Below are 17806 nucleotides of genomic sequence, written 5' to 3'. Positions count from 1 at the left end.
TGCTTAAACTAATAACACACAAAGAATGAAATGTTGCCATGTTTTTATTGAACACACCATGTAAACATTCACAGTGCAGGTGTAAAAAGTATGTGAACCCCTAGACTAATGACATCTCCAAGAGCTAATTGGAGTGAGATGTCAGCCAACTAGAGTCCAATCAATGAGATGAGATTGGAGGTGTTGGTTACAGCTACCCTGCCCTATAAAAATCACATACCAGTTCTGGGTTTGCTCTTCACAAGAAGCATTGCCTGATGTGAATGATGCCTCGCACAAAATAGCTCTCAGAAGACCTACGATTAAGAATTGTTGACTTGCATAAAGCTGGAAAGGGTTATAAAAGTATCTCCAAAAGCCTTGCTGTTCATCAGTCCATGGTAAGACAAATTGTCTATAAATGCTACTCTCCCTAGGAGAGGCCGTCCTGTAAAGATGACTGCAAGAGCACAGCGCAGACTGCTCAATGAGGTGAAGAAGAATCCTAGAGTGTCAGCTAAAGACTTACAAAAGTCACTGGCAAATGCTAACATTCCTGTTGGCAAATGCTAACATTCCTGTTAGCGAATCTACAATACGAAAAACACTAAACAAGATTGGATTTCATCGGAGGATACCACAGAGGAAGCCACTGCTGTCCAAACAAAACATTGCTGCACGTTTACAGTTTGCACAAGAGCACCTGGATGTTCCACAGCAGTACTGGCAAAATATTCTGTGGACAGATGGAACCAAAGTTGAGTTGTTTGGAAGAAACACACAACACTATGTGTGGCGAAAAAGAGGCACAGTACACCAACATCAAAACCTCATCCCAACTGTGAAGTATGGTGGTGAGGGCATCATGGTTTGGGGCTGCTTTGCTGCGTCAGGGCCTGGATGGATTGCTATCATCGAAGGAAAAATGAATTCCCAAGTTTATCAAGACATTTTGCAGGAGAAATTAAGGCCATCTGTCTACCAGCTGAAGCTCAACAGAACATGGGTGTTGCAACAGGACAATGACCCAAAGCATAGAAGTAAATCAACAACAGAATGGCTTAAACAGAAGAAAATACGCCTTCTGAAGTGGCCCAGTCAGAGTCCTGACCTCAACCCGATTGAGATGCTGTGGCATGACCTCAAGAAAGCGATTCACGCCAGACATCCCAAGAATATTGCTGAACTGAAACAGTTCTGTAAAGAGGAATGGTCAAGAATTACTCCTGACCGTTGTGCACGTCTGACCTGCAACTACAGGAAATGTTTGGTTGAAGTTATTGCTGCCAAAGGAGGTTCAACCAGTTATTAAATCCAAGGGTTCACATACTTTTTCCACCTGCACTGTGAATGTTTACATGGTGTGTTCAATAAAAACATGGCAACATTTCATTCTTTGTGTGTTATTAGTTTAAGCAGACTGTGATTGTCTATTGTTGTGACTTAGATGATGATCAGATCACATTTTATGACAATTTGTGCAGAAATCCATATAATTCCAAAGGGTTCACATACTTTTTCTTGCAACTGTATGTATGTGAAAGGTGTGTTTGCATGCCAGGGGGCCCAAGAAAAGGCTTTGCCCAGGGTCCTTGTGATATTAAAGACGGCCCTGGCACTATGTGGAATACTGACAGTGACTTATTTCATGAATTAGAACAGGAAGATTAAGAGAACATAGTTTTAAAACACATATCCAGATGTTTCTCACAATATAATTTAATGTTGATTTGCAAACTTTAGGGGGGGCAAGTCCTGCTTACTTATTAAGTTTAAGTTCATTTTTTTCTGACAATTTTTACAAACAAAGACACAAACACACATGTTCACACGTATACACACACAAACACACATAAGCACACAGAAAAACACCCACATATACACACAAACGTTTGCATGAGGGATCTTTGTGTATATTAATAAAACATTTCTTTTATCTTTCAAAAGATTTCAGCGACATTCTCAGAAAAAGCCCCAACAACAACAACAAAAAACAACATGGAGGGGATATCCTTAGCATAGGACAAACACATTCTGTAGTTCTACATTCCATGCATAGTTTTTCATTAGTTAATGCATTTGCATGTGTATTGAAGCAAATGGCACGCCTTCAAAGGTATTGTCATCAACTACTTACAAGGTTCACAAACTCTGTGGTAATTAGAAAATGTCTGATGGTTTTCAACCGCAGCCTCTCTTGGAAATGCTGACAGTTTCTTGGCTGGGAAAAAAAATGTGGGGTAACCTCTGAAATTCCTTGACAGTATACCACACATACGCATTTTCTCTGTGTTAAATCACACAGCATTTTTTTTCTTTGCTGCTATTAAAGAAACATCTGCACCCGATGATATTGTCCACTCTTCCTTTTTGTGCTTTTGCCAAACTCTAACGCAAAAGTAAACTATGGGCTTTATGAAACTATGCATAGCTTCTCTAATCCACGATGAATTGTGGACAAACTATCATTTAACTCACTAATTAGCAAACAAGCACACACATCTCTGTGTGAGCTCCTCAAATCAGGCCTTTGGGAATGTGTGATTGGTCTGATGCTAAATAAATGTGGAATAACACTTAAAAAAACGTACTTTAAGAGAGATTTACAGTTGTAATATAATCTATAAATATACATTGACAATAATAAGAGTAGTAAGATTGTCTAAGGACATTTAATTAAAAAAGTTCATCAGTAGGAATTTTTTATTTTTTTCAAAATATAACGGAATGATACAATACTTTTACATAGCTAAGTAAAGTTCTTTATTTCAATATTGGGGGATTAGCTTAATATAAATAGCCTCTAATGTGAGAAATTCATGTTTGAGTGTTCCTTTAAGATTAGCATTTATTACGGCTGTAGTTCAATAGTTCAATTGGAAATACATTGAGGGAGATTTTTTCAAAGATTGCAAGAGTGTGGAAGACGCGATGTTTTCTGGTATGTTATTACCTAGTTATTCTGTATTACCATACTAGATTTACATATTCAGTTGGTTCACATGAAGTTTATAGCCTGCATTTAAATGCGTTGGATTTAGTATTTGTCACCTCCCACCATGATGTTGTCCCATACACCTTCCCCTTTTCTATCTCAACTTCGCTATCCTAATTGAAGCACCCGCCCTTCGTTGTCAATATCTTTCAGATAAATGGTACATTTATCAAGATTATCTGCCTTGGCGTTATTACTAGTTAAGTGCTTGTTTACAACTGTGTCTGTTCTTTTACTGGCCAATTGCTACTCACTAAAATGTTGCTACTGTTGGTGAATAGTGGCTGGTTACCAACCTGCAACATTTTAATAGTAGTGAAAGGGGAGTTAAGTGAGAACCTGCTGCATCCACTAAATAAAGGCTCTCATTATTTTCCATCCAAGCCATTAACTGCTTCTAACACTGTCACTACTCATTACCAGTTGCCACTAGCTAACAGCTTAATACCAACCTCTAGCCTGGCGTGAAAGGCTAACAATGGCTAAATCTCCAATCATCCTATTGAAACAAAAAGTCTTGTGCCAAAAGATTTTCAAAGTGTTATCATTTAGCTGCAACTTCCCTGCTATACCATACCTTCCAACATTTAAAAAGAACGAAGAGGGACAATTTTTAGGGGTGTGATTGGCAGGGTGTTTTGAGATATATTTTGGTGAAATACTAAAAACTATTTATATAATTAAAATTTGATTTAGAAAAAGAACAATGTATATTATTTACATAGGCTGATTTTTAAACACATTTATTGTAGTTTGAAGTCTATTGTTACATCTTGTTTCTGTTTTTAAACATCTGCACAGACTCTGATAAAATCATCTCTTCAGGCAGAGAGTGCCAGATCCTTATTGTCACATGGTAAAAAAAAATATATTTTGCCTTAGAATACATTTCCTTACTTCCAGTCTAAAAGCGTGACCTCATGTCCAATGTATAGTCCTATTTATGTATAGATTTACAGACAATGATTTGTATTGGCCCCTTAACTAAACATATATTTAAATTTGTTAGCCTTTCTTCATTAATAAAATCTTCCATTTCTTTTATTAACTCTGCAACAAATTTAGAAAATTAATGCTCCTTTTTATACATGGCAATAAATTACTGGCCTTAGCAACTGCTGATTGACATCGCGCATCGTTACCTAGCTTGTTGTCTATAACTATTCCCAAACCCTTCACATGTGTAGTTATCCCCAATTCACTACCTTTTAGGGTGTATGTTGTTTATGCATTCTTTACCCCTAAGTGCATAATTTTGCATTTATCTACATTAAATGTTACCTGCCATTTAAGGTCCCAGTCCCCCAACCTATCTAAATTCTCTTGCAGGAAATAATATCCTACTCACATTGTATTACTTTACAGAGTTTTGTGTCATCTGCCAAAATTACAACACAACTTTTAATGCCTATTTCAAAATCATTTATAACAGAACAGAACCCAGAGGGACACCATTTACTACTTATATCCAGCTTGAACATTTACTATTAATGTATTATTTCTGTATCTGTAGCTGTATTGTATCTTTAAGCTAATGCTCTCCCCAAGAACAATAATTTTAATCCTGACCAATTTCTTTTAGTTTGAACACTAACCTATTGTGTGGAACTGTATTGACTTCCTTGGCAAAATCCAAGTAGATCACATCCCCTGCAACACCATGCTCTCTATATCTACTTCTTTGTAGAATGCAATTAAGTTAGTTTTACATGACCTATATTTCATAAAACCATTCAGATTTTTGCTAATTACATGTTCTTCCCAATGTATCCGTGGAAATTATCCCTTAATAACCCTTCAGATACTTTCCCAGTCACATAAATTAAGCTCACAGATCTATAATGTCTAAGCAAAGATTTTAATCCCTTTTGAATATAGGAACCACATCTGCCTTTTTCCAATCCTTCAGTACAATTCCTGAAAGAAAATATTCCTGAGGATTAAAAACAGAGGTTCCCTTATTACCACACGTAACTCCTTAAGTACTCATGGGTGAATACAGTCATAATTTTCCTGATCTTCATTTACTATCACATCTCTGATTTCACTGCACCTGCACTTTAATTTTTTTTTTTTATAATTTATATACTAATAGTTTTTGGGGAGTTTGCTTGAGGTCTCTTTGGCTATGATTTTCCCATATTTGGATTCCAATATTGTTGAATGGGTAAGGCAGTGGCTGAGTGATAGGCAACAGAGGGTTGTAGCCAATGCAGTATATTCAAAGCATGGTCTTGTTACCAGTGGGGTACCTCAGGGATCTGTACTTGGACCCATTCTCTTTAATAATTTTATTAGTGATATTGCAGAAGGTCTTGATAGTAAGGTATGTCTTTTTGCTGATGATACTAAGATATGTAACAGGGTTGATGTTCAAGGAGGGATAAGCCAAATGGCAAATGATTTAGGTAAACTAGAAACATATTCAGAGTTGTGGCAGCTGACCGTTAGTGTAGATAAGTGCAAGATAATGCATATTTTGGTTGTAAAAACCCAAGAGCAGAGTACAGAATATTTGATACCCTACTAACCTCAACATCTGAGGAAAGGGATTTAGGGGTAATTATTTCAGATGACTTAAAGGTGGGCAGTCAATGTAATAGAGCAGCAGGAAATGCTAGCAGAATTCTTGGTTGTATAGGGAGAGGTATTAGCAGTAGAAAGAGAGAAGTGCTCATGCCATTGTATAGAACACTGGTGAGACCTCACTTGAAGTATTGTATGCAGTACTGGAGATCGTATCTCCAGAAGGATATTGATAGTTCAGAGAAGGGCTACTAAACTGGTTCATGGATTGCAGGATAAAACTTACCTGTAAAGGTTAAAGGATCTTAACATGTATAGCTTGGAGGAAAGACGAGACAGGGGGGATATGATAGAAACATTTAAATACATAAAGGGAATCAACACAGTAAAGGAGGAGACCATATTTAAAAGAAGAAAAAATACCACAACAAGAGGACATAGTCTTAAATTAGAGGGACAAAGGTTAAACGCCACAGCATTTCAGGTCTGGGAAATTGCAACACCTTGATTGTTTTCTTTTTCAGCCATTCTGTTGTAGACTTGCTGGCATGCTTGGGATCACTGTCCTGTTGCGTTACCCAATTTCATCCATGCTTTAGCTGTTGGACAGATGGCCTCACATTGTCATGGACAACATGTGGCTGCAAAACAAGCCCAAATCATGTCCCCTCCACCAGCATACTTGACAGTTGGTATGGGGTGTTTGCGCTGTGTATTATTGTCTAAAATCTCCACTTTGGTCTCGTCTGTCCAACGGACTTTGTTTCAGAAGTCTTGTAATCTGTTCAGATGCAACTTTGCAAACCTAAGCCGTGCTGCCATGTTCTTTTTAGAGAGAAGAGGCTTTCTTCTGGCAGCTCTTCCAAACCAGGAAAGGTTAAAGGATCTTCTTAACAGCTTAGAGGAAAGGGATATAACAGAAACATTTAAATACATTAACCCCTTAAGACCGCAGGACGTTCTATGCCGTCCTTATTTAGATGGCTCTAAAATCCGCAGGGCGGCATAGAACGTCCTGCGGTCTTATGTACTTACCCGGTCGCCGGCGATCCCACGCCGGCGATTGCGGTATGGGGGACCTACCTGGGAGCCCAGGGAGTCCCCCTCCGTCCTCTTCGGCCCCCCAGGGCCATGTGATCGCGAGGTCCTTGCGAGGACCCCGCGATCACATGGACGGCATAGCCGTCCAAGGCAGTGCCAGCAGGGGGAGTGCCTGTAATGACAGGTACTCCCCCTGCTGTCTGAAATTCAAATAAAATCCGTTAAAACTGTGTAAAAATAAGATTATATATACTTAGATCATATATATATATTTATTATATATATGATCTAAGTATATATATACACATATACACATATACACATAAATATACATACACTGTCTACATGTATTTTAATATTAATATATACATAATTATATATATATATTAATATCAAAATACACGTACAATGATATTGATTAAATATATATATATAATTTTTATTATATATATATTTATATATAATAAAAAATAAATAAATATATAAATAAGTTAAAAAATAAAATAAAAAAATAATACAAAATAAATAGATAAAAAATATATAAACATGCAAAATTTCGTTCTAACTGTATTTTAAAATTAATATATATATATTGATATCAAAATACATGTAGAACGAAATAATATATATATCTATATACATAAGTATATACGTATATATCACTAAATATATACCTATATATAAATAAAAATAATAAAAAAAATTATATACATATATATGCACACATATATATATATACACACCTATATATATAATAATTCTACGCATATATTTATGTAATAATTTTACATAATTATGTCATTTTATTAATTACAATTAGCGGGACCTGCCTGACAACCCATGCTGAAACTATAGGGAATTTAATTTGCTAGCACTATATTTAACCCTGTAACTTTCCAAGACACCATAAAACCTGTACATGGGGGGTACTGTTTTACTCGGAAAACTTCGCTGAACACAAATATTAGTGTTTCAAAACAGTAAAATATATTACAACGACGATATCGTCAGTGACAGTGGCATTTTTTGCATTTTTCACACACAAATGGCACTTACACTGACGATATAATTGTTGTGATACGTTTTAATGTTTTGAAACACTAATATTTGTGTTCAGCAAAGTCTCCTGAGTATAACAGTACCCCTCATGTACAGGTTTTATGGTGTTTTCAAAAGTTACAGAGTCAAATATAAGGTTTGCGTTTCAGTTTTTTCACATTAAAATTCGCCAGGTTGCCTTTGAGACCGTATGGTAGCCCAGGAATGAAAATTATCTCCATGATGGCATACCATTTGCAATAGTAGACAACCCAGGGTATTGCAAATAGGGTATGTTTTTTTTTAAGTAGCCACTTAGTCACAAACACTGGCCAAAATTTGCGTTCAAATTAGTTTTTTGCATTTTCACATATTAACATTAACTTTGGCCAGTGTTTGTGACCAAGTGGCTACTAAAAAAGACTGGACATACTCCATTTGCAATACCTTGGGTTGTCTACTTTTGCAAATGGTATGCCATCATGGGGGTAATTCTTATTTCTGGGCTACCATATGGTCTCAAAGGCAACGTAACCAATCGAATTTCAATGTGAAAAAACTGAAATATGTAACATGCTATATTTGACCCTGTAACTTCCCAAAACACCATAAAACCTATACATAGGGGGTACTGTTTTACACGTGAGACATCGCTGAATACAAATATATGTATTGTATTGCAGTAAAAGCAAACAGTATTATGACATTCACAGTTAGAATGTCACATAGAACTAAAAAAATTTAAAAAAATCTTATTTTCTCTCATTTTTGTAATATTTTTTTCATATTAAATTATGTTCCATACCTAAATATTTGATGTTAAACGAAAGCCCTGTTTCCCCTGAATAAAATGATATATAATAAGTGTGTGTGCATTTAATATGAAAGAGGTGAATTACGGTTGGACAGACATGTAGCGCAAATGCCAGGTTTTGTTTACGTTTTTTTTGGATCACAACTTGTACATTTAGCTGCGGTCTTAACCCCTTAAGTCCGGAGGACGTAATATTACGTCCTGCAGGAACCGGCTCTAAACGCCGGCGGGCGTAATATTACGTCCTCGCCATAATGGCCGCCCACGTGGCCGGCGCTAATCGCCCGCTGCAGATCGCGGTCGGGGGGGATGCCTGGCCCCCCAGGCAACCCCCCCTGTGGCCGGTGACCGCGATCTGCAGTCTCTGATCGCAGTGACAGGCTGTCACTGCGACCAGTATTAAGCATGTGTCAGCCGATTTCAAATCGGCTGACACATGCGGCCGGCGGCTTTCCCCTTCTGCAGATCGCGGTCGGGGGGACTTACCTGGCCCCCCAGGCAGTCCCCCTGGGGTCAGTGACCGCGATCTGCGAAGTCTGATCGCAGTGACAGGCTGTCACTGCGATCTCAAAGCACTCTGATCGCAGTGACAGCCTGTCACTGCGATCAGTGTTACATGTGTCAGCCTATTGGCTGACACATGTAACTGGCACAGTGATCCCCCTGCAGATTGGAAGGGGGGAGTGCTTGTACCACCCAGGCACTCCCCCCTGTGGTCAATTACCCAATCTGCAGGAGGTGATCACAGTGACAGGCAGTCACTGTGATCACTGATCCTGTGTGTCAGCCAGTGATGTGAAATCACTGGCTGACACTGTCTCTGACCCCTGTCCTGTAAAAAAAATAAAATATTAGTTCAAAAAATAAATTAAAAAAATTACAGTTACAAATAAAATATACTTAGATCATATATATTATATATATATATATATATATGATCTAAGTATATATATATATATATATACACATACACACATTTACACATACACGACGTGTATTTAAATATTAATATATATATATTAATATCAAATTACACGTAAATACAGAAAAAACACTAAAATCGGGTAGTACCCCTTTAAGGAGTGCTCCCAATTAACTGGTATAGATGTTAGTGGACATGCCTAAAACAGACAGGAAAAATAATAAATAGATATACCAATAGGCTTAATCTGGGAGAATAAGGAAACAAATGAAAGGGTTTATAGCAACTATCAGAGATAAAGTACACAGAGTATGTGTTAAACTCCCAAGTATCCTGGCTAGACAAATGTTACAATTGAACTTTATTAGCTGTTGCCAGAAGGATACAGTTGCCTCAGTGTGCTCTTGCAGATATTGTTGCTGATCCCTATAGCGTTACTGGGAGACTGCTTTGAGGGCTGTACAGCGATAAGGGTAGTTATCCTTAATAATTTGACAGCCAAAGCAAAGGAAATAGGAAAAATATATTATAGCCCGATTGAAGCAGACATGCCAGTAAAATAGGTGCAGTGAATTAAGGAGAGAATAAGAAATATAATATATCCTCCCCTGCTAAACACCTATCATAAATGTACAGGTAGACACAGGGAAATGGGGGGGAGAACCTGTATGAGATGGTCCCCTAATCGAGTAGGGCAGCTATAGGTGCTGAATCGAAAACCACGGAATGTCTGTCTTGGTCCTATGATAATTTCGAAGCACTGCTATGCTAGTTCCCTACAAACTCCTTTTAACACCTTCGTGGGTGTTCTATGCTAATACTAGCGCTAGGAGTAAGGTCCCTATGCAAATCAACTACCTGTTAAAGTTCCTATTCTCCGTAAAGCATAATTTTAACGGCTTAAAAAATAATACAAAACATAAGTGCAGAGAAGGAATCCCTTAAGTGCATAGTGAGTGCACGGTGAGTGCTACAGTGAAGTGCAGGGATATCCTGAGATGACGGCCCGACGCGCGTTTCGGAGTCTAAAACTCCTTCGTCAGGGGCTGAAATTTGCCGCCCAAATCCCCCCGGTTTTAAATGTGATTCGACCAATCGGGTAGCGAGGTCCCGATCGGTCATCAGTGACGTGTCAGTGTATACCACGTGAGGATGCCGTGGGTGGAATACATGCGTCACTAAGATTGACAGCTTCACTGCCCTCCCCCTAATGCTCCTACGGGGTGATATGGACATCAATCCTGCCCTTGATTCTAATGAGATATTTAAGTTGGATGCTTACTGGGTATCTTGGAGGTACATAGTTATTATATCAATATGTGTTCCTTTGAGGCCCAACTGCTGGGACCGGGAAAACTGTAGATTTCCCGGATCGTAAGCATTATGCAATTTGCAGTAATTCTGTGACACTATTTCTAAAGTCACAGAACCACTGCAAATTCATATATATCATTAGTATCTCTAGTTGTAGATCGGTCAATAGTATGTTAAATGGGTAAATATTTAATGAGGAGTAAAAGGAGCAAAATAAAAGGGGGAGGGGGGGGGGGGGGGGGAGGAAAATTAATAATAAAAAGAAAAATAAAAAATGTTTTGAAAACACCAGAGGGCTAAATAATGTCCTCGGGTGGTGAGTGCTCAACCTATGCGTGAAGGATGTGAGATACACATACAAAATTAAATTAGCTAAGGTATTCTTTATTATAAAGTTCTAAGATTAAAAATGTCCATGAAATTTATTAGAGACTTTTAGATAAATGGGGTATACGAGAATCCCTCGTTAAGACCCCTGGGGGACAGCGTTTGTAGTCGATAAATCCAGTAGCACTCACGTCTTCTTAGACGTTGATCCCAGTTGCCTTTTCTTTGGTCTGGTTTGATTAATTCAATGCCCAAGAAATTAAGGACAGTGGGATCTCCTTTGTGAACTGTCTTGACGTGTCTTGAGACTGGAGTGTCAATATTCCTTGTTGATTTGACTGAATTTATATGCTCGAGTATTCGTCTTTTGAGTGGTCTGAATGTTTTTCCAACATACTTGAGGTGGCATTGACAATTAATCAGGTATACTACCCCTTTCGAGTTGCAGTTAAAAAATGACAGGGGTTTGAAATTCTCGGTTTTGGTGCTATTGCTAAACTCTTTTGAATTCAGGCTTATATATCTACACGCTTTGCACCTCCCACATCTGTAGGTGCCTTTAATTTTTTCAGACAACCAATGTGTCGGAGGTTGGATGGGTTGGAAATGGCTGTGTACCAACATGTCTCTTAGGTTCTGGCCCCTTCTTGCTGTTAGGGATGCATATGATGGGAGTACATCCCTTAATTGTGCATCTTGTTTTAGGAGGGGCCAGAACCGGTTCATGATTGTTTTAACCTGGTCCCAGCCTGAGTCAAAAGTAGCGATGCATCTGATTTGTATCTGTGCGGCTTCCTTGGAGGTAGATGGTGGGATCGTATGTTCCCTCAAAAGGCTTTCTTGTTTGGTTAAGAGGGCTCTGTGGTATGCCCTCTTGAGGCACTTGTTGGGGTACCCCTTGTGCCTAAACATCGAGCGTAATTCTTTAGCTTGTGTCTTGAAATCTTCCAGATCCGAGCAGTTTCGTCTCAGACGTAAATATTGACCTATGGGGATTCCCTTCTTCTGCTGTATTGGATGGTGACTTTTCCAATTCAGCAGGCTATTCGTGGCTGTGCTTTTCCGAAATAGATTTGTTTTTATGGTACCTCCTGGTTCTGGAGATATAGTGAGATCAAGGAAGCTTAATGAGGGGGTTCCAATTTCTGCCGTGAATTTAAGGTTCAAGTCATTCACGTTTAGGATTCTGTATTCACATTTCCCGGGTTCAAGCCCATATTAGGTGGAACTGGTACCACCACCCTGACCCCCCTTCTTTTCCCGGACTCTAGACCTCCCCTGTTTGGTTGGGCATAGAGTCTAGGGAAATATTTCCTCTCTTATCAAATCAAATTACACGTAGACTGATACTGATTAAATATATATATAATTATTGTTATATATATATTTATATATAATATAAAAAATATATATATGTAAATACGTAAAAAAATAAAATTAAAAAAATATTTAAAAATAAATAATTAAAAAATATATAGATGTGTTATTTCGTTCTAACTGTATTGTGATATTAATATATATATTTATATCAAAATACACGTAGAACAAAATAATATATATATCATAATATATATCTATATACATAAATATATACGTATATATCACTATATATATACCTATATATAAATAAAAATATAAAAAAAAATTATATATGTATATATACACATATGTATATATATATATATATACATATATTAATTCTACACATATATTTATGTAATAATTTTACATAATTAGGTATCCTAATTAATTACAATTAGCGGGACCTGCCTGACAACCCATGCCGAAAGTATAGGGAATTTAATTTGCTAGCACTATATTTAACCCTATAACTTTCCAAGACACCATAAAACCTGTACATGGGGGGTACTGTTTTACTCGGGAGACTTTGCTGAACACAGATATTAGTGTTTCAAAACAGTAAAATGTATTACAACGATGATATCGCCAGTAAAAGTGACGTTTTCTGCATTTTTCACGCACAAACAGCACTTACACGGACGATATTATTGCTGCAATACTTTTTACGGTTTTGAAATACAAATATTTGTGTTGAGCGAAGTCTCCCGAGTACAACAGTACCCCACATGTACAGGTTTTATGGTGTTTTCAAAAGTTACAGCGTCAAATATAAGGCTTGTGTTTCATTTTTTTCACATTAAAATTCGCCAGATTGCTTACGTTGCCTTTGTGACCCTATGGTAGCCCAAGAATGAAAATTACACCTATGATGGCATACCATTTGCAATAGTAGACAACCCAAGGTATTGCAAATGGGGTATGTCCAGTCTTTTTTAGTAGCCACTTAGTCACAAACACTGGCCAAAATTGGCGTTTTTTGCATTTTTCACACACAAACAAATACTAACGCTAACTTTGGCCAGTGTTTGTGACCAAATGGCTACTAAAAAAGACTGGACATACCCCATTTGCAATACCTTGGGTTGTCTACTATTGCAAATGGTATGCCATTATGGGTGTAAATTTAATTCCTGGGCTACTATACAGTCTCAAAGGCAACGTAACCAATCTGGCGAATTTCAATTTCAAATGTAACGTGCTATATTTGACCCTGTAACTTCCCAAAACACCATAAAACCTGTACATAGGGGGTACTGTTTTACACGTGAGACATCGCTGAATACAAATATGTGTATTGTATTGCAGTAAAAGCAAACAGTATTTTGACATCCACAGTTAAAATGTCACATAGAACAAAAAAAAATTAAAAAATTCTTTTTTTCTCCCATTTTTTTATAAATTTTTTATATTAAATTATGTTCAATACCTAAATATTTGATGTTAAATGAAAGCCCCGTTTCCCCTGAATAAAATGATATATAATAAGGGGGGGTGCATTTAATATGAAAGAGGTGAATTACGGTTGGACAGACATATAGCGTAAATGCCAGGTTTTGTTTACGTTTTGTTCTGTTCACAACTTGTACATTTGGCTGCGGTGTTAAGGGGTTAAGGGGTTAAGGGATCAACACAGTAAAGGGGAGATTATATTTAACCCCTTAAGGACACATGACATGTGTGGCATGTCATGATTCCCTTTTATTCCAGAAGTTTGGTCCTTAAGAGATTAAAAGAAGAAAAACTACCACAACAGGAGGACATAGGTTTCAACATAATTTCAGGAAGTATTACTTTACAGAGAGGGTAGTGGATGCATGGAATAGCCTTCCAACGTAAGTGGTAGATGTTAACATAGTGAACACATGAAAGGTTTTAGAAAATTGGGCAGACTAGATGGGCCAAATGGTTCTTATCTGCCATAACATTCTATGTTTCTATGTGTCTAAACAAACCATACTTGTTCAGTCTTCCTTATTGTACTGTCACAAACTTTACTATTTAACATGCTAACTGAGGTCTTCAGAGACTGAGATTTAATTCTTGTAATTTTTTTTTGCAATTTCCCTTGGCATAGCATGGTCTGATCTTGGGGTGAATTTGCTGGGATGCCCACTCCTGGGAAGGTTGGCAACTGTCTTGAATGTTTTCCACTTTTCAATAATCTGTCTCACTGTAGAATGATGGACTTTAAATTGTTGATCTGCAGCAATAATTGCTTCTCTAAGATCATCGCTGATGTCTTTCCTCCTTGGCATTATTTTAACACCCACCTGCATGTTTCAGACCATCTTTGCCTGTGCAGCCCAAAAGTCCTTGCAACGGCCCTGCTGATATATAAAACAATAGAATTCAAAGACAATATATATGTATGTATGTAAAAGTAGTAGGTCTGGAGTAGTGGAAGGGGTTTTGTCCAGCCTGCATCTACCTTTCGCCCAGCTACTGCCTGACGTTATGTTGCCGATTGTATGTATTTCTGAGTGTGTCTGGAAATGTGTGTCTCAGTGTCTGTCTTTATGTATCTGTGTATATATGTGTGTGTGCATTTGTATCTGTTAGGGGTCTCAAGAGTTCTGATAGTGGTGCTAATTTAATTGAAGAAACTGGAATATAAACAGATATTCTCCCTTACTTTGTGAGAGATCCATGTTCATAAATCATGCCAATTGACTAAGTGAACGTTACAATACATCTGTTTAAGGAAAAAAAAAAATATGAATGTTTATCACAAAGTATTTTGCCACACTATTGTCCAACAAATTCCATGAAAGATTATTGGCAGCGTCCGACAATCTACATTTTGTAACACAGCACAGTATATTTCCTGTGTAGGGCATTGCACTGAGTCTGACAGAGAGAGTGTGGGAGATGTTCAAGTGGGTTCTAAATAGTATTTAAAGGGACACTATAGTCACCAGAACAACTACCGCTTATTGTATTTGTTCTGGTGAGCATAATCATGCCCTTCAGGCTTTTTTCAGTAAACACTGTCTTTTCAGAGAAAATGCAATGTTTACATTACAGCCTAGGGACACCTCCAGTGGCCACTCCTCAGGTGGCTACTAGAGGTGCTTCCTGGGGCAGTGCTGCACAGTGTGCAGCACTGCCATTCAGTGTCTCTACCCTCTGCATGGAGGCACTGAACTTTCCTCATAGAGATGCATTGATTTAATGCATCTCTATGAGGAGATGCTGATTGGCCAGGGCTGTGTTTGACTTGTGGTGGCTCTGCCCCTGATCTACCTTTTTGACAGTCTTAGGCAATCCAATGCTTTCCTATGGGAAAGCATTGTGATTTGCTTTTGAGCAACACTTCTGATGATGTCAACCAAGCAGGCAGATCAGGGGCAGACACACCACCAGCACCAGCAGACTTGAGTAAAGGTAAGGTTTTACTATATTTATGGGGGTTGGCAGGAGGATGGGGGAGGGGGGCAGGGGTTCTAGAATGTCTTTTTAACAACATAGGATCAGGAAATAATTTTGTGTTCTTGACCCTATACTGGTCCTTTAATAGGCCATACGAAAACTGTGCAATTATCACAATAAAAACTAGGCTATCAATTCTGAAAATGTCTGGCTGGTAAGTACTGTAGAAAGGTTGCTCTGTTATGTAAGTAACTCTAGCCTGACTTGCCATGTGAACTTCTGCATGATGAATGTGCAGAAATATAGACATTAGTTGAAAGAAATTCAATAGCATAGATAGTTGTGCTTCCTACTAATAATGGATGATATAATCCAGGGGTTTTACTAATCCTTGGACAGTGGTGTGTTTACCCTTGCCGATAATACAAAATTAAAAGGATGAACGTGTGATATTTGAGATACATGGCTAAAGTCTACATACCGTTTTGGAGCCAGTTTTGTCAGAAATTTGGGGTTTTTATGGCTCTGCTTAACCATAGCAGACATTTGCCCACAAAACTAGTTTTACAGAAATGCTGCCAGAGATAATTTGTGCAGGAAAATACTAGAGATGACAGTAAGAGTTTTTAATTGGACATAAGTATATTGGTTATATTTATTCTAATACACAATGACAAAAATGACATATAAAATTACAAGTATTGCTGTCAAAACTTTGTGAGCATTGTTTGAAGCGGATTTTTTTTAGAAGTTTCTCTATCCACGATGGTTAGGAGTACACTGCTGTACTCTGCTCAAATGAGTACAGGCTATGCCTGTTTACTTTATCTGCTAATGAGTAACACAACTACAAATTTCTTTTGTAAATTTACTGTGCTCATAGGACTACAGCACAATTACATTTTTAACATTATTTTTTATTTGTGCTGTACATATGAACACAGATAAGCTTGCAGTGTCACAACAGCAGGAGCCAACATAGCTTAGAACAAAACACAATATTTGTGTCACAATTCGAGTCTACTGCACATTTTTGAATTTTACAGGCATGCTTCAATACTAGAAGAACAAAGTGCTAGTGAAATATATTATGTAGGTACTAATAATTGCAGGCTAAACACTGTGAATCAGCATTACATCTAATCACAGATATCATGTAAATAAGCAACCGATGGAAATAAGCAGAATAGACTAAAACATTTAGTCAAGCTCATTTAAGATAGCTGCAGTCCCTCAGCCAATGCCACAAAGGTGTCTCATCTTGGAGCCTATGCTGCAGTCCACAATGAAGTGTCAGATGGCTCTGCTTTGCAGTTATAAAAGGATATCTTCCATTCTGCGAGGATCAAAGCGGCAGCTCCTCCCCTCACTGAGCTCAGTTCAATTGACGAACCTAGGCCTGGAAACCACATAACCCTCCATCTCTTGGGTTAGTGACCCAGGGTTCCTCCAGTACGCAGGAATTCCCCCAAGGGTGTGGGCGGCTTATGGACACTTTGTCTGTCATTGATCTCGACCCTGAAGGAGAGCCATGTGCCATTATGCAGTCAGAGGAACACGCAACTTTCAGTGAGGTTTCGGTGAGTATCATCTTTTCAGCACTGGACTGCAACTGGCAGAGGAGATCCCTTCAAAAGCTTCTTGAAAGTTGTATTTACAGTTTTTTACTGAGTGATCAAGTGTTGTGGTGGACATTTGAACTGCTACTAGATCTTGTAGATTCAGGTTAGTCAAGTTAGACTCCACAGTAGCTTTTACCGGGTGTGAACCGGTATATCCTCTGTCAGTCTAGAGGGGAGAAATGGGTAAACTTCTGCCAATGTCGTAGATGCAGGTGGGTCCAGGATTGGTAGAGTGTTCGCTTCTCCCTTCTGAGGACTGCTTCAAGCATGTAGGCCACAATGTGAAATTGTGCCACAGAAAATAAGGTGATAGTTCAAACTTGCCCAAAGAGGACTCCAGATATGAAGGCGCTTGGCTAATGTCTGTGGGTATAACCTCACTGCATTTACAGGATTTTTTTGAGGAGCACACACACTGCATGTTTGGCAGCCATACTGGTTAGGGCCGCCCCTCTACAGCACAATTTCTAACAGGACATGTTAACGACATTTTAATG

The sequence above is a fragment of the Pelobates fuscus genome, chromosome 5, assembly GCF_036172605.1.
Source record: "Pelobates fuscus isolate aPelFus1 chromosome 5, aPelFus1.pri, whole genome shotgun sequence".
In the NCBI taxonomy this organism is placed as follows: domain Eukaryota; kingdom Metazoa; phylum Chordata; class Amphibia; order Anura; family Pelobatidae; genus Pelobates; species Pelobates fuscus.
Note: the sequence above shows the minus strand (reverse complement) of the source record.